General features: G+C 37.5%; 1 long non-coding RNA gene across 4 annotated transcripts in view; it reads left to right on the top strand.

The window, feature by feature from the left end:
- LOC309613377 overlaps nucleotides 1-23,929 on the top strand; it is an 87,206-nt gene that overhangs the window by 37,212 nt on the left and 26,065 nt on the right. The window contains exon 4 of one of the 4 annotated variants that reach the window (XR_014235688.1): nucleotides 17,691-20,194. The exons of 1 other annotated variant lie outside the window; for it this stretch is intronic. This is a non-coding gene — a long non-coding RNA (uncharacterized lncRNA). 2 more of the 4 variants (XR_014235689.1, XR_014235690.1) reach the window with 2 other exon arrangements.

The raw sequence follows: 23,929 nt of genomic DNA, 5'->3' as shown, positions 1-23,929 counted from the left end.
CTTCTGAATTGGATTTTCATCACACTTTTTAATACAAAGTTAACCTAAACAGCATAAATAATTGTACCTTTAGATAATAAACATAAAGATAAAAATTATTAGAAATGTGTCCATTATTCAGATAGTAGGGTTATTTTTTGTTCAATAAATAAACATGTGTGAGTGGATTCAAATTACATGTTAGCATGAGACAAATCTCAGTAACAATCTATTCTATTTTTGATTTTATGGATGTAAGATCTGAGAAAACATATTCCCATAAATAAGTAGATGAGAATGGAGTTTTGTTTTAGCAATGTCTCTCAAACATTTGAACTCCTTCCAAGTTATATGCCAAAATAACATAGTTATCTATCATCAAAAATTTATTTTTAATGATCTACCAGCTGTCATTTTAATTAGGTCTTCCTTCAGTTTTGTTAAAGGCAAAGAATTGAAACCAATTCCAGATTTTATGATTCAGTTATTAGTCATTTACTTTCTCAACACCAACACTAATATTTTGAATTGTCCTATTTGAAAATCTGGAGATTTTTGCCCTCAGGTTCAATGTACCATAGTAAGAAGGTAAAATGAGTTATAGGCTCACCTCTCTTTTTGCAAACAACTGGCATGAATATTCTCAGGCAATCAAATTTTGGAAAGAGTACATGTGAAGCATAGGATCCGGAAATTATTTCCTTAAAATTATTTTTCCTAAAGCACGCATATCCCAGTTTGAAATCTGCGGGCCTAAGCATGTCTCCTTTTAAAGATACTTGCTTTTTATTTAACATTATGTTAATGTAGATTTGTCTATATTGGAACAAAGAGACCTCTGGTGGATTGTATATTCCAAAATAGCTGCAAAACATTCTCTGTCCCATATGCTCTTCTTACAATGTGACATTGACACTCCTGCCATTGAGAAGTGGTGATCTATTTTCCCTTCCTTTGGAGTTTAGGGGAATTGTGATTGGGGGTGGGGTGGGGGAATAATGCTATGTGATTTCTGAGGCTGGGCCATAAAAGGTGGTAAAGCTTCTGCCTGTCCACTTAGGATGCTCACTCTTAAAACCCAACTGCTATGCTGTGACGAAGCCAGAACACATGGAATGGCTGTGAATAGGTAAATATTTCAGCTGACAGCCTCATTTGAGGTCCCGGACAACAGCCAGCATCAACTGCCACATGTGTATGTGAGAAAGCCTTTGCGATTACTCGAGCTTCAGCCACCCTAGTCATCTGAATATGACTGCATGAGAGACACCGAGCAAGAACCCCCGAACTAAGATAATAATAAAATTATCACCATTCCTTTAAGTCACTCTGTTTTAGGGTGATTCATTATGTAGTATTGAATGAATTTGATACTAACAGAATACCTTAGTAACCAAAATAAATTGACGTCCACTCAATTCAAAATGTATAGTTTTACCTGATTTGGGCTAAAATTTATCTTTGCATATTATCGAAATCGCAAAGTATATTAGTGCATAAAGATTGCAAGGAATATATTAAACAGTTAATGTTTAATTTCATTAAAGAAAATGTAGATTGATTTTCATATGTTCCAATTTATTATTGATTAGAGTACTGCAGATATATGAAATTACCCAAACTCCTTATCGTTTATTTACTTCTTAAAAATTTAATTATTATTCTCAAAGTAATACTTATCCTTAAATTTAAAAGCCAAACAGTACTACAAGCCTAAAAACAAACAAATAAATATAAGCAAACCCCTGTCCCCTTCTCATTTTCTTCAGGCAAACTTTTTCAATCTCTTTTAGCTGTTTAATCTGGTATTTGCCTCCCAATTTCTAGTACCATACTTTATTGCTAGTTCTGTTTATTTTTGTTTTTAATTTTTGACAGTATCTATTAGCTTCCTTCTATAGAAGTTTAGGATTATCTCTTTTACACTGCCTCCTCAACCCTAATTTCAATGCATATACCTATTTCTCCTCCTATTCTCCCACTATAGTTATATCATGCTTTTCTGATACATTAATACTTAAAATTTAAATTTGTATTGTACTTTGATTACATTCCTTCTCTCCTTTTCACAAGTTTTTGTTCCATCATTTGGTTTGTCATCTGGGTCGCTATGACTGTTTTAGCCCCAGACCTTCTCAAAGAACTATAAAACAGCTTTCAGTAAAGTTTATGCCTCCCTCCCTCTCCCCTTCCACTCTCTCTCTCTTTTTTTTTTTTTTTTTTTTTTTCCCTGGAATCCACTATCCTCCTTACAAATCTGGAGTCATTGCACTCTAGGCCAAAGACCCTAACTGACATTCTGGGCTGTCACTGCTGGGCATTTTCTTTCTTTCTTTCTTTTTTTCCTTTTCCCCTGTATTGAATTCCTTGTTTCTCGGATTTTATGTCTTCGCATTACTTGGTCTATTTCTTTGTCTTGATGGAGCACATTTTCTAGGATTTTTTTTTAACAAAGGCTGCATATAAGATAAAATTTTTGAAGATCTTACATGCTGAGGATATTTTAATGCTCCCTTTGCATTTGATTGAAATATAGCTGAGGATAGAGTTTTAGGTTATAAATAACTTACCTAAAAATTTTAGAAAGCATAGCTTTGTCGACTTCTGTTGATTTGTTACAATTTTTAAGTCTTAAGCTACTTGGATTTCTGATTTTTTTTTAAATATATTCCTGACCTTTCTGATGATTTGCTGCTTGAATCCTTTGCTTCAGCTTTCTGAGCTCCGCTAATCAGATTTCACTAGTCCATGTCCTTTCCATCTTACAAAATTATGTTTTTATCTCTTGTCTACTGTCCCTCCTGTCTCAGTCCCTGTTCCATTTTCTTTGTCCTTGTGATTCTGTACATTGTTTTTTCATTTACTCTTATTTTAGTGGTATTCAGGATTGAATGTATGTGTTTAATCCATCAAGTTTAACCTGAATTCTGTAACTTTAACGTTTTTCACTTCAGAGATCTACTAATTCTGCCCTCTAAGTTATTTTTAAATTGTACAGTTTTACAGCATTTATCAAATGTGCAGATACTATATGAAAATTAACTATATATATATCTTTGTTGTTTTCCCTTGATTCGTTAGTACTAAAAGAGGTAGAGAAGGCGTATTATTAAGTGTTCCTTCGGGAAAACGAGGGAAACATATAAGGAATTGGTTTTGAAATTGGAAAGACTGAAAGAGTGCAGAGGGGACGGTGAGGTTACCCGCCTACCACCTGCCTGGCTGGAGGAGCAGCAGAGGAAGCGGGGTTACCCAGAGCCCAGGATCGCTGTACTGAGGAGCCCTGTTGAGCTTCTGCTGTAGCTTGGCTGCCGCTGCACCTGTCACTGCCCTTTGCAGGCAGCGAGGAGCCCATATCCCCACTGAGGCTGCAGGAACCCAGGAGCCCGCGGTCTCCTGCTGCAGCGGCGGCAGCTTCTGCTCCTGGAGCTGGAGCCAGAAGCGTCGGACTGCTGAGGCTGACGGGGCACCACCTGTGCCGCTGCTGTGGAATGGTCCTGCCTGAGCAGGACCCCAGAGCCTGCACTTACCCCTGCCCCTCTTGCTGATGCAGAAAAAAACCCACACAGATTTCTCTTTCCCTCTTGCCTTTGAGTCCCCCAACAGTGCCTTTCATTGGCAGAATCTCACTAGAAAGCAGCTGGAAAGGAAATCTGTGAGATGTAGTTTACAGCCTCCCAGCCATCCTGTGATTCAGAGGAGATTCCAGAAGGCTGGGAATGACGCCAGATGACAAATAGCCAGCCCAAAGGGTTTAAAGGGAAACTCAGTAACTGACTTGTGAATATTATCATTTCTCTGGGTAGGCATATCTATCTGGCACATCCTCTGACTGTGATACACATCTATAAATATATTGTATATACATATTTTTTAATAGAGGCCTTTGAGAATAAAATCAGAACTGCTTGAAGCAAAGAGGTTTGATAATTTTCCAACTGTGAAGAAAACTTTAATGATTATGATATTTCATTGATTATTTTGGCATTTCCAGAGTTTATCTTATATATTGCTATTTTTGCTGACATTTTAGAGAATTTGGAGCGAGTATACAAATTTAATAGGTTGTTAAGTGAGATTTTTTCCTGTTGTCTCGGATTTTCAGTTAAGGCCAAAAACTGAGAACAAGAGATGTTAAATTCCTCATATTCTAAGGATTGCTGTGGAGACAGCCAAAATTAGGTTCAGAAACTACCCCCAGGGCCAGCTAAGAGAGAGCAGGACTGGACCTGTTGCCACCAGCCTACCCACTCCCTTCCACTTTTCTTTTCTCTGCCCTGGATGCACCTGACTAGAAAAAACAACTAGACTATTCCCCACCCCTCACCCCCACCCCCAGCTTTTAGCTTTTCTAGTAAAGTGAGTATGATCTGTCATGTGAATCTGCCTATTTTTGTTTCTAAAATTGAAGATGAAGAAATTTCTGTTTGACTGGTCAACACGTAATCATGGAAAATAAAAGGATGTCTGTCTCTCGGGTTCCCGTGCTCCTACTGTCAGGTATAAGAGGAGTTCAACTCTGCTCTCCAACGGTTCACTCATGTTTTGAAAAGTCAGATGGAGGACACATTCATGACAGAATATAATATTCTTATTTACTTGTTCTTATGCCTTCTAGGCAGAGCTATTCAGAATAAAGGAATGGATGCTGTTAACGTTGATGTCAATATGATACTTGGATGGCATTTGGCAAGAGGACTCAGGAGTATCCAAATCCTTCCCTGTCTTGGTCATTCTTCCTTGAGAATGCCTCAAAGAAAGCGTGTGTGCAGGATACATTGACCAGCAGAGCATAGTGACATCACATTGGAATGACTTCTGGGACTTCTTTCCCAAACTCAAAGCAGAGCCAGTGGGAGTCAACCAGAGTTCCACAAAAGTTCCCTCATTTGTATCTACTGGAATGGCTTCAGTGGTGTGGAAACAAAGAAGGCCGAAAGTCTTGTTCTGACCATTTCTACCACAATATCCATTTCACATTTGGATCTTACTATCTCATGTGGTGAAAATTCACTCACCAGTGCCAAGGTGTGAAACATAAGGACAGCTGAAGACAGAGAGTCTGTCCCAATGTCTTAATGTGCCCTGCCTGGGCCCTCTTGATTTAGCTGCCTTGTGGAAGAGAAAGAGCAGATGAAGAGAAAAAGAAAGAGAAAGGAGAGAAGAGAGAGAGAGGACCAAGCTTTCCCTTGGGGAGAATAGGCCCTAAGCTTAGCCTTACTTCATCAGGTCAGAGAGTCCAGACAGACAAAAATGGAGGGAAGAGTTAGCCATCATTTTTCTTCCCTTATTACCATCGTAACATCTTAGGAGGAAGAGAACTGGAAGGGTAAGACTTCACACAGTGTGTGACCTTGACCTCTATAAACAGTACACTGATCTAATTCAGAGACCAGAGTCTGATCATCCAGATCAACAATGGGTTGAGTTGGGCTTTGGGGGACAGCAGGAGTGAATAAAACCGAGAATTCCTCAGAGAGGCCAGCAGGACCATTATTTTGATGTCAGCCTTTGAAGTGGTCACTGTGCCTAATTCAAAATTTCGAGGTCTCAGTTCCTCATGTTTTAGTGAAGAGCAAGTCTAAATTTTATACTTGCTGTGTAAAAATTTTACTGATGGCCCTGGTATTGCCTTATCGTCTCATCTGCTGAGGCACTTTTTGTCTGCCTTGTTGATTTTTTCTTGTTGAAAGTATAAAGTACGTTCTAGACTTTATAGTGTATCTTTTCAAGGTTTGGCCCTGTGTCCTCAACTGGGGCAGGTGCTGCTTTGGGGCAGGTGCCTTGTAATTTACCTCATTGTATTTCCAGGATCCAACACAGTGTTTGGAATTGAGTAGGCACTCAATAAATGTTTGATGATGATGAAGTTGCCTGGTGTTTGGAGGACATTATTCAGGTTCATTAAGGCTTTACCAGCACTTTTTAAAAAATGAAAACTATTTTCAAATCTCTATTTTGGAAGTTTTTCTCAGTATTTTCCTTTCCTAAAAATTGATTTAGCATTTTCAATACAGCTTGACAGACTAAATTTATTTTTTGCCTTTGTACTTATTCTTTTAGAAGAACATATATATAAAGAAAATATATTTGGCAGAAGATATATGTGATGAACTGCAGAGACAGAAGCCACGTCTTTAGAACTAAAGTGGTACCCAAGGGAAGAGCAATAGAAAACTTGCCTTGGAGTGACTCAGTGCAGGTGGTTGAAATAGGAAGCTGGGATCAATCCTAGAAGGGCAGGTTGAATTATTTTTCCATTTTCACTGTTCCCTTTTCCAGTGCTCTTTCTCAGATCAAAATGATGATTATAATGAGAAAATATAAATGGGAAATATAATGAGAAGTGATTATTCTTTCTTGCGAGTCAACATGCTAAGTTATGTATTATGCCAGCTCATTTAATCCACACAACTACTCTATAAAGAACATAGTGTTATTATCTGTAATTAATAAACTAGAAAACTGAGGCTCAGAGGATTTGAGCAACTTGCCTAAGTCCCACCACCTGTAATGGCAGAGCTTTGAGGCAAACGCACCCTAGTCTGGCCCATGACCTTGACCACCATGCTCCGCTGTCTCCTGAAGGCTAAGAAGTGTTCTTGGGAACAGAAACAAAGGAAACTTTGGAGAACAGGGATGGCCTACTCCTCAGACAACTTTTGGGAAGTTACCCAAACCATCAGAAATTTGAGCTGCATATTTTATGAAGGTGGCAATCAAGCCAGTTGAAGGTTTACTTAGAGTTTTGGACTGACACTTTCGCAGAGATTTAAAAGTAACTCAGAGACAGTTTAGTTTGAACTTTGAGATTGACATGTTTTGCTGACTGTTCTGCACGCTAGTCATTTTCTGCTGAAAAGAATGATTTACTTGTATAAAAGAATGATCTGTGATTGGCTTATTGTCAGAAACAAATAAAAAAAGTTATAATAAACAAGACAGGTTATTTTGAAGGTGGTGAAAACCTGGAATCAGGTGCAGTATTAGCTTTTTGGTATGTGTATATAATTTCATTTACCTTGTCTAGAGCATCCATTTTTGTGTGTTTTTTGAAATAATGAATGGAGTTATTTTAACCGAGTGCTAATGTGGTGAGTGCCAGGTGAGAAATTCAATTGAAATGCTGTCACAAGATCCTTTTGTTTTACTGACAAGAGGTGTCATGTTCTCGTGAATCCCGATACATGGAGTGTGAACTGATAAATAGTTTGGAGATGAAATTGTCAGTCACCATTATCACACTCAAGCCATTATTTTTTCTGGTAGCTTACACTGCCATGAAATTTAAGTTCTGGAGTGTGAGGCAAGTAGAAGGTAAAAACAGTATGGATGTGACCATAAATTGGAAAAGTGCTTAGGTTAGAAAAGTAATATTCCAAAGGGGCTTAAATATAGGGAGAAAGATTTGCTGCTACTTCTGAGACTGAGAGGAGGAGGAAGCCAGGAAGAGGGGGAAGATCAGAGGTGGATCTACCTTGAAGCTAAGGAAACTTAATCTTTAGGGTCCCTTCCATGATGAAGATCATTCCAGTGAATGCAGTCTGTTCACATGCCATATACTTCTGTAAAATTTGTGCAAGATATATAACAGCAATCAGTTAAGTTTGCTGTCTTTTTCCACTCTTACGTCTCTTCCATTACACTTCTCCTACTTTTGGATGGTTTTAGAATGACCCCAGATGTTGTTTGAAGGAAACTTGAGTGGAGAATATGTTTTGTTTTAGTGTAATGGAATATATTTATGTGATCCACACCATTACTTCCCATATATTTAAGTTACTATTTCCTCATTCTGGCATAAGAATAGCTTCCAGAAATACACCTCTTGCCCACTCTGCCAACTTGATTGATGCTATGATTCACAGGTATGTGGCCAAACTGATATGAATATGCTTAAGGTACCCAGTATCTAAAGTATGTGTGCAGTGGAACAAAACAAGATTTAAAATATATGGAGCCAGAAACCAGTCTGTAGAAAATTTTTCTAATCATCAGATGTGTAAAACTGTAATTGGAGGATTTGGTTCCTATCAATATTCTCACCTGTCAGGAATACAGTTAACAATACAGTGCGTAAATTCATCAGATGTATTTTGCATTTTTCTGGTGGAAATTGTGTGAAAGAGAATTTGTCAGAACTTCTGTAGGGCAAATCTGTAGTGGTTCTACAAGTATTGATTATATCTGTAATAACCATAGACAAAAGAAACTTTAGAAGAGAAGGTATCATTTATTTAATACCGCATAACAAACCTCCCAAAACTTACTGCCTTAAAACAAAAAATCATTGTTCTGGGGTTGGCAACTTAGCCTGGGCCTTTGTGAGATGGCTCATCTTGCTCTCTGTGGTGTAGACCATAAGTCTAAGATCTCAGTTGAGGTGGCCAGTGCTTTTTCTTCTCCCTACAAGGTATTGCATCCTCTATAAAGCACCAAGGTTTGTTCACATTCACAGAGTGAGCATAAGCAAGGATTCTTGAGGCCTGGGATAATAACTCAGTGTTACTGCTGCTATATTCTATTAATCAAAGAAAATCACAAGTCCAGCCCAGGTTCAAGGAGTGCGAAAATAGACACCACTCGTTGTGGGTGTTGCTGAAAAGAATTTATGATCACTTTTTGTACTCTACCATATAGGATTTCCCAATTTGACAAAAATCTTCAACATTTATGTAACAACACTAAGTTGTGAATCTGAAAGAAATTACTAAGCTATCAGTAATTTTAAAATGAAGTCAACTGTGCTGAATTACCATTCTGTTCTCCCTCTTTAAAATGATATTGGAGAATTATTGTCACATGAAGAGGCAATCAGAGAGTCTGGAGCCAAGGTGGGCATGGAGAGAAGGATCAATGAAATGTGTCTTTGAGATCCAGTTGAATTTACATTTGGTTTATATGACCCAGATGTCACAGTACTATGCTTGGGAGCTTATAAGGCCTTGGTTTGAATAAGTTAACATCACTTAACAGTTGAGAAATTTGGGGAAAGTTACCTATTCTTTCTTTGATAATCAGTTTTTCATCTGATTGAAATGATAATAGTCATTTTCTGCTGAAGAGAATGATTTACTTGTATAAAAGAGTGACCTGTGATTGGCTTATTGTCAGAAACCAATTTTAAAAAAATAAACCAAGACATCATTTTGAAGGTGGTGAACACCTGGAATCAAGTGTAGTATTAGCATCTTTGTATATGTATATAATTTCGTTTACCTTGTCTAGAGCTTTTTTCATATTTTTATGGATATTAATGTATTAAATAATGTATTAAAGTATTTAATAATCTTCTGGTATGTGCTAGGCAGACAGAGATACATTTTTATTGAACCTGCCTGTGTCCCAGGTTCTGTTCTAGGAACTGGGGTTATAGTGGTGAATAACAAAATTCCTACCTTCAAGAAGGTTCCATTTTAGTTATACAGCAGAAATTAACACAACATTGTAAATCAACTTATACTTCAATAAAATTTTAAAAAGTTTCCATTTTAGTGAGATGCTTATTTCTAGTAAGAAACTGATTTACTCTTGAGGAGTGCATATTCTAGACCTCAACAAATTTTAGTTCCCTTTCTTAGCATAAAGACATGAATAAAAATATGAGGAAAACTACTTGGAGCAATAGTCTATGGAGATTTTGTACATTTCCTACTTAAAAGTGCTCATTAATTGATCAAAAAGAGTTTAAGGAGAGTACTTGCTGGGAGTTCACGTATAATGAACTTGCCCAAACTGTAAATGGAGGCTAAATTATTTAGAATTACTCTAATCCAGTTAGCTGGGAAAATTGGGTCTCTCTCTGTCACATTTAAAAGAAAGTTCTTATCGAAAGCAAGTTGTTCTCTTGTTTCTTTAGTATCCTGGAGAATTAAAAGAAAATCTAATTTAGGAAAGATTTTCTGTCTTAAAAAAAAAAACCTCAATACATTGAAAAGGCAACATTAAAAATGTATTCCCTATCTGAATCACAATTTTATTGAAAATATCAAATAATGAGCTTGTATGCATTTTATTTAACCATCTACTCTTTCTCTAGAAATAACATTACAGTATACATTAAGCTTATTAATTTATTTTTCTCCTAGAGATGAATAAATTATCCTTATGAAGTTGCCTGGCTGAGGAGGGGAAACCCTCAATTTTATATTGAAGTTACAGTTTCAAGGGAGAGCTCATTTTAAATCTTGTCTATCTTTAAACTTTGGCAATTGGTTTTGTGCTTGTGATTAAATATAGTGTTTCTGAAAACACTAGAAATACTGAGAAAACAGGTCAACCTCTCATTCTGTTTTTAATTTAGCTGTAAAGCCTATCAATGTTCTAAGGTTTTAAAAATTATATTTTCTTGGGTTTTATAACATGAATTAAAAGTGATGTTGGGGGGCTTCCCTGGTGGCGCAGTGGTTGAGAATCTGCCTGCCAATGCAGGGGACACGGGTTCGAGCCCTGGTCTGGGAAGACCCCACATGCCGCGGAGCAACTAGGCCCGTGAGCCACAATTACTGAGCCTGCGCGTCTGGAGCCTGTGCTCCGCAACAAGAGAGGCCACGATAGTGAGAGGCCCGCGCACTGCGATGAAGAGTGGCCCCCGCTTGCCACAACTAGAGAAAGCCCTCACACAGAAACGAAGGCCCAACACAACCATAAATAAATAAATTAAAAAAAAAAAAAAAAAAAAAAAAAAGTAATGTTGGGCACAGTGACTTTGTCTACACATGTCTGGGAGGATGTGGAATGTTGGCTTACTGACTGATATGGGGTGTTAAAAAATGCAACTTACAATTAGAAAAACCCATTAGCAAATGGTGTCTCTACAGCCACATGTAAATTAATGAAGTTAGAATACACCCTCACCATACACAAAAATAAACTCATAATGGCTTAAAGACTTAGGCATAAGACGTGACACCGTAAAACTCCTAGAAGATATCATAGGCAGAACATTCTTTGAATGTAGAGAATGGACTTGAGGACACAGGGAGGGGGAAGAGTAAGCTGGGACGAAGTGGGAGAGTGGCATGAACTAATGCATACTACCAAATGTAAAATAGATAGCTAGTGGGAAGCAGCCACATAGCACAGAGAGATAAGCTTGGTGCTTTGTGACCACCTAGAGGAGTGGGATAGGGAGGGTGGGAGGGAGACACAAGAGAGAGGAGATGTGGGGATACATGTATATGTATAGCTGATTCACTCTGTCATACAGCAGAAACTAACACACCATTATAAAGCAATTATACTCCAATAAAGATGTTTTAAAAAAAATTCTTTGACATAAATTGTACCAATGCTTTCTTAGGTCAGTCTCCCAAGGGATTAGAAATAAAAATAAACAAATGGGACCTAATCAAACTTACAAGCTTGTGCACAGCAAAGGAAACCATCAACAAAACAAAAAGACAACCTACAGAATGGGAGAAAAATATTTGCAAACAATGCAACCAACAAGGGCTTAATTTCCAAAATATACAAACATCTCATACCACTCAACAACAACAAAAAAACCCAATTGAAAAATGGGCAGAAGACCTAAATAGACATTTCTCCAAAGAAGAAATACAGATGGCCAATAGGCACATGAAAAGATGCTCAACATTGCTGTTAGAGAAATGCAAATCAAAAACTACAATAAAGTACCACCTCACACCAGTCAGAATGGCCATCATTAAAAAGTCTACAAATAACAAATGCTGGAGAGGGTGTGGAGAAAATGGAACCCTCCTACACTGTTGGTTGGAATGTAAGTTGTTGCAGTCACTGTGGAAAACAGTATGGAGGTTCCTCAGAAAATGAAAAATAGAATTACAGTGTGATCTAGCAATCCTACTCCTGGGCATATATCCAGACAAAACTATAATTCAAAAAGATACATGCACCCCTATGTTCATAGCAGCACTATTCACAATAGCCAAGACATGGAAACCTAAATGTCCATCAACAGATGAATGGATAAAGAAGATGTGGTACATACATACTATGGAATACTACTCAGCCATAAAAGTATGAAATAATGCCATTTGCAGCAACATGGATGAAACTAGAGATTATCATACTAAGTGAAGTAAGTCAGAAGAAGAAAGGCAAATACCATATGATATCACTTATATGTGGAATCTAAAATATGACACAAATGAACCTATCCATGAAACAGAAACAGAATCATGGACATAGAGAACAGATTGGTGGTTGCCAAGGGGGAGGGGGTTCAGGGAAAGTTGGAGTGGGAGGTTGGGGTTAGCAGATATAAGCTTTTATGTACAGAATGGATAAACAACAAGGTCCTACTGTATAGCAGAGAACCATATTCAGTATCCTATGATAAACCATAATGGAAAAGAATAAATAAAATGTGTATATATGTATAACTGAACCACTGCTGTACAGCAGAAATTAATACAACATTGTAAATCAACTTCAATAAAAAACTGATTAAAAAAAAAAAAGCTCTGTGGGGCAGGACTCATATTAGTCTCAAAAAAAAAAAAGTGTCTAATAGTAGTTATTTTTGCTTATTTCACATATAGTCCAAACTTGATGTGTACTGCAATTAAATTTGTGTTTTCATTTTAAAAGCATATCTTTTTCTGTCTTTCCTATCCAGAATACGGCTTAATGATTCAGCTAAACCATTCTCCGAATTCTCCTTTGTATTATTTTTCCTACCATTTTCTTTATGAAAAAGAGTTTTTCTCCCTTTACTACTCTTAATTCATGAAGAGCTGATTCCCTCTTGCTTTGCACGTTATTTTGAAGGAGGGTTTGAACAAAGATAACCATGTTTGGTTTAATTTCTCTAAACTGAGACTAAGCTGTCTTAAAGTAGTAACATCTATTATGAAATTGATCCTTTTCTTTTCCCCTGTACCCTAAACCAAATACCTTTTTAGTTGTGCATTATGAGCAAGGTTGTTCAACCTTCTTTGTATTCACACTATTCTTTCTCCAAACAGTCCATTTCAGTCACTCAAATAGATGGTTTAAATCTATGGATTTGAATCACCCCCAGTTAGATTGATCCTTTTAGTCATTGTCAGCTCCCTTTTATATAACATGCTTTTTCTATACAGTGAACATTGCCCAAACAAGACAGAGCATTTAAAAAATTGATAAATTGAACTTCATCAAAATGAAAACTGTTTGCTCATTGAAAGACATCATTAGGAAGATGAAAAGACAAAATGACATGTATCTGACAAAAGACTTGTATTCAGAATATATAAAGAGCTCTTACATCTCAACAATAAGACAGTCCAATTAAAAAATGGGCAAAATATTTGATCAGATACTTCACCAAAATATATACAAATGGCATCACTAGTCATCAGAATAATGCAAAGTAAAGTCACAATGAGATGCTACCACATAAAATGAAAATAACCAGTAATGCTAAGTGTTAGGAGGTGGAATAGTTTGAGCTCTCATACGTTGCTGCTGGAAATACAAAACGGTATATCTGTTTTGGAAAACAGTCTGGCAATTTCTTATAAAATTAAACATATAAAGCTGAGAAATTCCATTCCTAGTTATTTATCCAAGAGAAAGAGAAATGTATTCAAATGCTCCTAGTCACTTTATTCATAATAGCAAAAAAGAAAACAACCCAAATGTCCTTTAGCTGCTGAATAAACAAATTGTGCTATAGCCATACAATGGAATCCTACTCAGTAAAAGAAAGGAAAGAACTACCGATACATACAATAACATGGAACTGTCTTGAAAACATCACATAAGGTGAAAGAAGCCAGACACAAAAAAACTTCATACTGTACGATTTCATTTATATGCAATTTTTAGAAAAGGCAAAACTATAGCAACAGAAAGCAGACCAGTGATCAGACTGCGGTGGGAAGGGGATTTATTTCAAAAGGGTATTAGAGACTTTTGGGGAGATGGAGGTGTTCTGTATCTTGAGTGTGGTGGTGGTTACACATATTTATACATTTGCCAAACTTCATTGAATTGTACTCTTAAAATGAGTTGATTTCATCCATGTTAAGTTATGCTTCAATAAAGCTGTTCAAAAGGAAACATCATAGATAATTTGGAAACTACAGAAAGCTATAAAAAACAAATGAAAAATGCATTTCTCATTATGTAATATAACTACAATTAATATTTTTAGTAAACTTTTACTTGAATAATTGAATACTGCAGAAAATGCAAAATCATAGTTGTACAACTCAATGAATTTTCACAAAGTGAATATACCCATGTAACTATGACTGAGCTAATGAAACAGAACATTAGTTAGCACTCCAGAAGAATGTCTCCTGCTCTCTTCTAAGTAGTAATCCCTCTAGTCAATAACACCAGAGCTTAGTTTTGTCTATTTTTGAAATTTATGTATTCGGAATTATTTACGTTATGTCTAGTTCCTTTAGCTCAAAAATATCTTTGCAAGATTCATCTGTGTTGCATGTAGCTGTGGTTCATTCATTGCTATCGTTTTATAGTTTTCCATTGTATGAATATACCAGAATGTATTTATCCATTATACTGTATATTATTGTTGAATTATTTCCAGAATTGGGTTATTAAGAATACAGTTGCTATTAACATTCTTGTATGTATCATTTGATGAACAGAATGTATACCTGTTAGGTATATACCTAAGAATGGGATTGCTGGCGCTTTAGAATATGCATATGGGCAAATTTAGTAGATCTTTTTTTTTTTTTTTTTTTTAAAGAAATTCACGTTCTTTTATTTATTTATTTATTTATTTATGACTGTGTTGAGTCTTCGTTTCTGTGCGAGGGCTTTCTCTAGTTGCGGCAAGTGGGGACCACTCTTCATCGCGGTGCGCGGGCCTCTCACCATCGCGGCCTCTCTTGTTGCGGAGCACAGGCTCCAGACGCGCAGGCTCAGTAATTGTGGCTCACGGGCCCAGTTGCTCCGTGGCATGTGGGATCTTCCCAGACCAAGACTCGAACCGTGTCCCCTGCATTGGCAGGCAGATTCCTAACCACTGAACCACCAGGGAAGCCCCTGTCATAGGATTTTTGTAATTGTGAAAAGTAATAATCTAAATAGTGCTTTTACATAATATCTGGCATATAATAGATGGTCAACTAAATAGTTCCTTCCCCCTTCCATTACTGTATTCATCTTTCCTAATGGAGGAGAATAATTAAAATACAGTAAGTAGATCTTCTTTAATTTCTTTCATTAGAGTTTTATAGTTAGATTTATACTAAAGTATATCATTTTTGGCAGTGTTGTAAATGTATTGTGTTTTAATTTCAAATTTCAATTGTTTGTTGCTGGCATGTTGGAGAGCAGTTGGTTTTTGTGTATTAAGCTTATATCCTGCAACCTTGCTATAACCACCACTTATTAGTTCCAGGATACTTTTCTTGTTATTGTTGATCCCTTGTAAGTTTTTACATAGACAGTCATGTCATCCATGAACAAAAACAATTTTATTTCTTTTTTCCCAATCTGTACATCTTTTATTCCCTCTTCTTGCCTTATTGTACTGGCTGGGTCTTCAAGAATGATGTTAATAGGGATGGTGAGACGGGACATGCTTGTCTTTGTTCCAGTCCTAGAGGGGGAAACAGCTGGTTTCTCACCATTAAATGTGATGTTAGCTATAGATTTTTTACAGATGTTCTTCATCAAGTTGAGGAAATTCCCCTTTGTTCCTACTGTGCTGAGAGTTTTTATAATGAATTGGTGTTGGATTATGTCAAATACTTTTTTTTTGCATCGATTGATATGATCATATGATTTTTCTTTCTTCCGTAGCCTGTTGATGTGATGGATTACATGAACTGGTTTTCAAATGTTGAACCAACCTTTGTGTACCTGGAAGGAATTTCACTTGATTATGGTTTATAATTTTTTAAATTTATTGTTGGATTAGATTTGCTAGTATTTATTGAGGATTTTTCCATCTGTGAAAGATATTGGTCTAAAAACTTTCCTTTCTTGTAATGTCCTTATTTGATTTTAGTATTAAGGAAGTGCTGGATTCATAAAATGAGCTAGGAAATATTCCATCTGATTCTGTTTTTTGGAAGAGATTGAAGAGAATTGGTATTATTTTTTCATTAAATGTTTGGTAGATTCACCAGTGAAACCATCTGGCCCTGGTAATTTCATTTTTGGAAGGATTAATTACTCATTCAATTTCTTTAAATAGGTATAGATAGGTCTATTCAGATTAATTCTTCTCATTTGAGTTTGGATAGTTTGTGTCCATTTCATCTAAGTTATCAAATTTGTGGGCATAGAGTTGTTCATGGTACCCCATTATCCTTCTAATGTCCATTGCATGCCCCCTTTCATTTCTGATATTAGTAATTTGTGTTCTGTTTTTATCTTGGTTAGTATGGCTACAGGCTTATAAATTTCATAGACCTTTTCAAAGAACCAGCTTTTGGTTGTTTTTTTTTTTAATTTTTGCTATTGTTTTCCTGTTTCAAATTTAATTGCTTTCTGCTCTAATTTTTATTATTTCTTTTCCTGTGCTTGCTTTAGGATTAAGTTTATCTCCTTTCTCTAGTTTCCTAAAATTGAAGCTTAGATTACTTATTTAGATATTTTTTCTAATATATGAATTTTAATGCTATAAATTTCCTTCTAAGTGCTGCTTTTGCTGCATTCCACAAATTTTTATAAATTGTAATTTTATTTTTATTTAGTTAAACATATATTTAAATTTCTCTTGAGATTTATTTTCTGATCTATGTGCTATTTGGTAGGGTGTTATTTAATCTTCAAAAACTTTGAGATTTTCCAGCTATTTTTCTGATATTAATTTGTAGTTTAATTCCATTGTGGTCTGAGAACATGACTTCTACTCTTTTAAATTTGTTAAGATATACTTTATGGCCAAGAATATAGTCTATACTGGTGAATGTTCCATGTGAGCTTGAAAAGAATGTATATTCTGTTGTTGTTGATTGAGGGATTGTATAAATGTCAATTAGATCAAATATATTAATGGTGCTTTTAGGTCAAGTATATCCTTACTGATTTTCTGCCTGCTTGACCTAATTGATGAAAGAAGCGGTGTTGAAGTCTCCAACTATAATGGTGGGTTTGTCTATTTCTCCTTGCCGTTCTCTCAGTTTTTGCCTCATGTGTTAGTGCTCCGTTGTTAGATGCATACAAGTTAAGGATTATTATGTCTCCTTGGAAAATTGACCCCTTAATTATTATGTAATGTTCCTCCTTTTTCATGATAATTTTTCTTGTCTAAAGTCTGTTTTAATATAGCGATTTCAGCTCTCTTTTAATTATTGTTAGCATGGTATGTATACTCCATCCCTTTACTTTTAACCTATCTGTATTTTTATACTTAAAGTGGATTTCTTGTAGACAACATAGAGCTGGATCTTGTTTTTTTATCCAGTCTGACAGTTTGTCTTTTGAATGGTATATTGATATCATTCACATTTAAAGTGATTATGGATACAGTTGAATTAATATTTATTAATTTTTTTGCCACTTCTTCCCTTCTCTCTCTCTCTCTTTTTTTTTTTTTATTTGGAGTATAATTGCTTTACAATGTTGTGTTAGTTTCTGCTGTACAACAAAGTGAATCAGCTGTATGTATACATATATCCCCTCCCTCTTTGACCTCCCTCTCACTCCCCCATCCCACCCATCTAGGTCATCACAGAGCACAATATATATTATGTTTTAAACTTTTTTCTATTTATTAAACTTGTTCTATGTTTCTTTCCTTTTTCCCAAAGAAACATGTGTTTTGGGAAGAGGAAGAATGAAAACGTGGGAGATGAGGAACCTTTGATTTCTGGGTGGCCATGTGGTCACCTATGTAATGGAATAGCAGCTATGCTGTGGCCAGTTACTAAAGGTAAAAGTTAACAGTGGAATTTAGAGATGGATCCAACTTCTGGGAAGTGCAAACTAACAAGAAAAAAGTGAAATATATAATCCCTTGGTTATTGTTATCTGTAATTGCTAAAAGGAAAGAAAATGCTTGGTTGGAACCTGATGGTGTACCAAACTCAGATTTGAGCTGATTTGAGCATCCACTACTAGCTTCAAAGCTGCCCATGAAAAGAAAAATTATGCCAGGCAACAGAAATAACCTCTAAGGCTTCTGGTCACCAAGAAGGTAGTTAACATGGGAAGAGGACAAAACCAAGAAACTACTGAAACCAGGGGGTATAGTGTGAAGGAGTTTCATTTTGTAGCTTGTTATCATCAGCTCTCTGAAGAACTTTTACTAAAATGAATTGTGGGAGTAACTAATTTAGGGGCCTTGTCTTTGGTTTTGAATGCTGCAGGACAGAACGGTGTGTTTGGGTTGATACAGGACCCACAGCTCACTACTGAACAATCACAGATGGCTGTACATAATCCAGATACACAGGAGGCTATTCCCAAAGGCAAAGCTAGTCTGGTGAACTGGATAAAAGCCACTATAAGGTCTGTTTACACTGAGAAAGGGGACTGCCCAATTTCTGCTATAAATGTGGGACTGGTTTTATGATAATCAGGATATTCACCTGCTGAATATGCCTGTTACCCAGGTTATGGTTAATGCTGTGATTAAGGGGGTCCCTTTTGCATGGGCACCCCATGTTACTTACTGCTGCAAAATCAAGCAACAGTCTGGGAAGCCTTATAGAATTTGCTATCTCAGCTTCCCCTTATGGGTCTCACAGATACTGATAAAAACGTTAGGTTAATTAACAAGAGACTGCAGGAAGACAGAGAGGGGAGAGTCAAGAGACTCCTCCCAAGAAGGTGGAAATTTTTAAACATTAAGAAATAAGGTGAGTAAAGCAAATATTGAAAATAGTGAAACAGAGGAAAAAAAGGGAGAGAATCATAGGACTCACCTGAGCAGGGTGGAAATCTTTAGATGATTATTAAGAATGAGTTGAATAAAGTGGACATTGATGATGTTAAAAGATAAACTGAGTCATATTTAAAATGTTAAGAGTTTATATGAGCAAAACTCTATTTGAATCAGGCAACACCAAACCAGAAATAGTTAGGAGCACTCCACCGACAGGAGCTAGGGGAAAGTTGTAGAAGCAAAGCAAGGAAAGGACTTGATTGGCCATAGCTTAAGTGCTTGCCTTCTTTGGGAACATCTAGTTGGCTGTTTGTGATTGGTTGTCCTCAAGTTTTGACTTCTTAACCTTGAGGCATTTATGGGCTTAGGTTTTTGTTTGCTTACATAGGCTGTTAAGGCATTACGACTACCTCAGTCTAATGGCCTTTTTGCTTAATTAGATTAAAAATGGGATTTAAACAAAGGTCTTAATATAATACTGTTAAAGTTAGGTGGGCCAAAGGGACCCTTGGCTGTACTCCCAACGTTAAAGGCCCCAAACAATCCCTCCATCGTCCATAGTTTGGAGAAATTAAAGCCAAAAGGCAAAGAATACAGCGAGAAGCCTGACCTGCAAACCCTTAGGGCTGGAGACTGACAACTTAATCAGGATAAAGATTGACAGAAGGGCCTAGGACCCTTGGTTTGACCCCCTGCTGGGGAGCCAAAGCCTTTTGCACATGAGTAGATAAAACCATCGTGGGATAGAGAAGTTCCTGGGACACCTTGATATGACAGCCCCACACACTGTGGTGCCAAAACCCATTGGTGAAGCCATCATTAGAACTAAAATTAGATTGAGAGAACATATGTAATATGTAAGGGTTGAAAGAATTATGAAAGTTGAATGTTTAAACATGCTTTATGTAGAGAAGTTGTGTCTCCTTTATCTGAATGTTGTATGGGAATGGATATTATGTCTGGCTAGGGAACACTTCTCCTACCTAGTATTGTAAAACCAAAATCTGTTGATGAAGTCCTAATGGAAGCTACAGTTAAGAATGTAAATGTTGATGGAATCAAGGTAAAAGTTTGTGGACGAATTGGTATCTTTCAACAGGCTTTATGTGAAGTGGTTATGTCTCTTTTCCTTGATTGTACTGTGGGGCTGGACATTGTATCTCATGGGAGAATGTTTCCCTTATCTAGCATTGTAAAACAGGAGGCATGTAAATCTGCCCTTCAAGCAATGTTAATTGGACATTCTAAATAGGTATCATTAAGATTGCCTGAGCCTACAGAGTGTAGAACAGAAGCTGGAATGCTGGTAGAGACACATTCTCTCTGTGATAGTCCTATGTGGAGCACATAAACAGGGGCTTATGGCAAAAGCCTGTGAGTACCTCCCCTCAATGACTACTGGGATTTTGAACCAGAGAATTTCCATTTAAGGAACAATTACTAGCTTGATATTAATTGAAACTGCCACTAAACCTGAAATACCCATGATGTCTCAGGTGATGTTGGAGAAATACTCTAACAGGGATGATGGTGCCCAGAAGATTTCCATAGTAAAATGGAAATGGTTTATACAGGATCATACTACCCAGGGAATGCAAGGAGGAGATATTCTCAAACAAGGAGCCTCTTTTCCCCTAGGACTGACTCTGGAGCTGTGTGAGGAGCTGCTGGTTTCTGTCGTCACTTGGGCAGTGTCTTATAAGTAGTGCTTGAATGAACAACAAAAAGCTTCTTGGTTTGTGAATGGCAGTTCCAAAGTGAATAGACAACATTCTCTTTGGAAGGCTGCCACTCTGATTGAAGAAGGTAAAAACAAATCAGTTTGGTGGACTGAATTGCATGCTGTTTTCCTAGCACTGATGGAAGAATTGAACAGTGGTAAAAGCCCCGATGTTTGGGTTTTTACTGACTTATGGGCAACGGCCAGTGACCTGGCCATATGATCAGACAGAAGGGCAATGGAAACCTGGCCTATTAAAAGGATGCCCATATGAGTCACATCCCAATGAAAATCACTGTGGGAATTTGAGGGGTGCATTAAAGTTGTACATGTTGATGCCCATCAGAACTTCCTTCCAGGTTTAGAAGGTGATTGGAGTCAACAAGCACATATTCCCATGGGATTGCTTAAGACAGCCACCTGGGTCCAAGAAATGAGTGGACTTGGAAGTACTGTAGCAAAGCAGAGATGGACTGAATTTGGACATACCTCTCTTGTACAGTCTGAGGCACAGAATGCCAGTAAGAACTCTTCTGTCTGCCAGCAAAAGAGACAGAGACTGCAGATGGCTATGTGACTACGTAGGAAGGCCTTGAACATAGCTGGCCAGTCAGAGTGACGCTGGTAGCTCTGGGTGCTACAAATGGTTCTTGACAAGAATAGATACTGACTCAGGATTGAGCTTTGCTTTTTGGGTAGTAGATGTAAATGCTTAGAGTGCTATAGAAAAACCGGGATGGAAGATATTGCATCAATTTGAACTCTGAGTCGTATTTCTTCAGATCAAGGGACAAACTTTATAGCTTGTAATATCCAACAATGAGCAGAGAGATATCCTCCTGAGAATAATAGTTTGATAGAGAATTGGGACGAGCAATTCAGTCATTGGTGGTCTGAAACAGGGGGGAGATACAGGCATGAAGAGTTGGTTTACACACCTTCATGAGTGTGTGCTTACACTCAAGAGGAGTGGGGCTAAAGCAGCGGCCCCCAACCTTTTTGGCACCAGGGACCGGTTTTGTGGAAGACAGTTTTTCCACGGATAGGGGGTGGGGATGGTTCAGGTGGTAATGTGAGTGGTGGGGAGCGATGGGCAGCGGCAGATGAAGCTTCGCTCTCTGGCCCGCTGCTCACCTCCTGCTGTGTGGCCCGGTTCCTAACAGGCTGTGGACTGGTACCGGTCCAGAGCCCCGGGGGTTGGGGACCCCTGGGCTAAAGGAGTGTTCCCACTAGCTAGATTCTTCTGTTTTCCTGATGGATCTGGAGAAGAAGCAGTGGAGGAGGATCCTGGTGTGACTATGCAATTTTTGCCAAGGCAGGAGGACACTGGTATAATAGCTATACTTTTTTCTTCCCCATGTCACTTCAATTTTGTTTTTTCCCTACTCAATGCAGTGGTCACAGGACCAGGATTGCGACTACAAATGCTGGAAGCAGGGATAGTTCTTAAGCGAGAAACTGTGACTATATTTTTAAAACTTTATGTCAGAATTCCAAAGGGCCTGATGGGTGTGGGTTGTGCTTTCACCCCATCTGGCAAAATTGGGGTTAACAGTGAATGAAGCTATATTGCCTGGTGGTAAAAACAGTCCACTAGTTCTGCACCTATGTAATCTTACCCTATGTAAATGGAAGTGGACTGAGATGGAGGTACTTGCTAGGCTAGTATTACTGCCTGCAATCTAGACGAGCACAGTGGTCAAATATAATGCTCCTTCCAAAGGTGAAAAACATTTAATTGAAGGAATAGTAGCTGAGGGTAAATAAATGAATAAGTGAGTTATTTAATGAGGGAAATCCTATATTACATTAACACTTTAAAAGAGGTGCAGAGCAAGAGATAATATTGTCTTTTAGCTCAATTATACCAGATGCCTGAAAGGGTAAAGTCATTATGCTATATTGCTGAGACCATTCCTGCTTTTGGAACCTGAACCTGATAAGATTGAATAGAAGCCGGAAAACCTGACTGGCTTTGCCCTGGGACTAATTATTAATGATGGAGTGGAATTCTAGTAATGTGCCGTTATCTTTTGACTTTTATGATCCTTTTGCTATAAAAGGTCTATGACTAGAGACCAGGGGGTGGACTGGGACATAGTGAGAAATCTGCATTTGGTTTCTGCCCCCTGTTCTTGACACAGAGCTTCTAAGACCCATGGGATTTCTGGAGGGATGGGTATCTTTTTGTGCACTAATGAGATGACTGGTAGCTGGGGGACCCTAAACAGCTTCAGGATGGGGGCTGGTTCCCAGAAAGACCAAGGCATGATTAGAGGGTTGGAACTTTCAGCCCCGCTCCATCCTCCAGAGAGGGGAGAGGAGCCAGATTGAGTTAATAATTGATCATGCCTATGTGGTAAAGCCTCCATAACTCTGACTGAAAGTGTTTGGAGAGCTTCTGGGCTGGTGAAAACACCTTATGCTAGGAGAATGTCACATTTCTACCCCAAGGGGCAGAAGTTCCTGTACTCAAGACTCTTCCAGACCTCACCTTTGTACCTTGTTGTCTGGCTGTTTGTCTGTATCCTTTATCACATCCGTTGTTATATAATAAACTGGTAAATGTCAGAGTTCTATGAGCCATTCTAACAAATTCTTGAACCTGAACACGGGGTCATGGGAATCCTTGATTTATAGCTAGTTGGTCAGAAGCATGTGAGGTCCAGACTTATGATTGGCATCTGAAGTGAGGACATTCTTGTGGAACTGAACCCTTAACTTAAGAGATCTGCCACTAACTTTAGGTAGGTAGTGTCAGAATTGAATTGAATTGTAGGACACCCTGCTGATGTTGGACAATTGGACAGTGTGAGAAAAAATCCACACAACTGTGGGTTTTCAACTTCTTTCAATTTTACAGTGGTGGTTTGCTCTGAGACCTCAATTCATTGATACGAAAATCCAAAAAGTTGTTCATTTTTAATTTGTTCAGCTTTTTTCTTGTAAGGATGAGAGTGACTTTCAAGCTCAGAGCTGAAACTAAAGTCCATACATAGTAATTATATCTATTGTTTCTTCTAAATTTTATGTTAGAACTTGCTTGTTTAGGCTCTAATGTGGATGACCATAGGTTTGCCTGCTTATATTAGTTGTAAATAAGTTAAAGCCTGTAACTTATTTTAGCACCCCTTTTCAATTTTAAACGTTTCTCAATTTGGTTGTAAATCATATTGTTCCATTTGTTATAACACCCTTGGGAATAATTACAGACTTCTCTGACAAAGGCCAGTTGTGTTTGGCTCCTGCACCCATCCAGCTTAGTTACTGGAAAACCATGTACTACTTTTTCCTTTCTTTCCTTCCTTAGTATCTCTCCTCTTTCAACATTTGTGTTCATTTTTGTTTTTTTTTCATAGAGACTCCTATTGAGGTAATAGAATATGTTCTACCATGACAGTTAAGATCCTGTGTGGCCACATAGCTTAAATGTCAGTTCCAAG

This window comes from Balaenoptera borealis, assembly GCF_965194805.1.
Source record: "Balaenoptera borealis genome assembly, chromosome: 1".
In the NCBI taxonomy this organism is placed as follows: domain Eukaryota; kingdom Metazoa; phylum Chordata; class Mammalia; order Artiodactyla; family Balaenopteridae; genus Balaenoptera; species Balaenoptera borealis.
The sequence above is the reverse complement of the archived record's forward strand: the minus strand, read 5'-3'. Positions and strand labels throughout refer to the sequence as shown.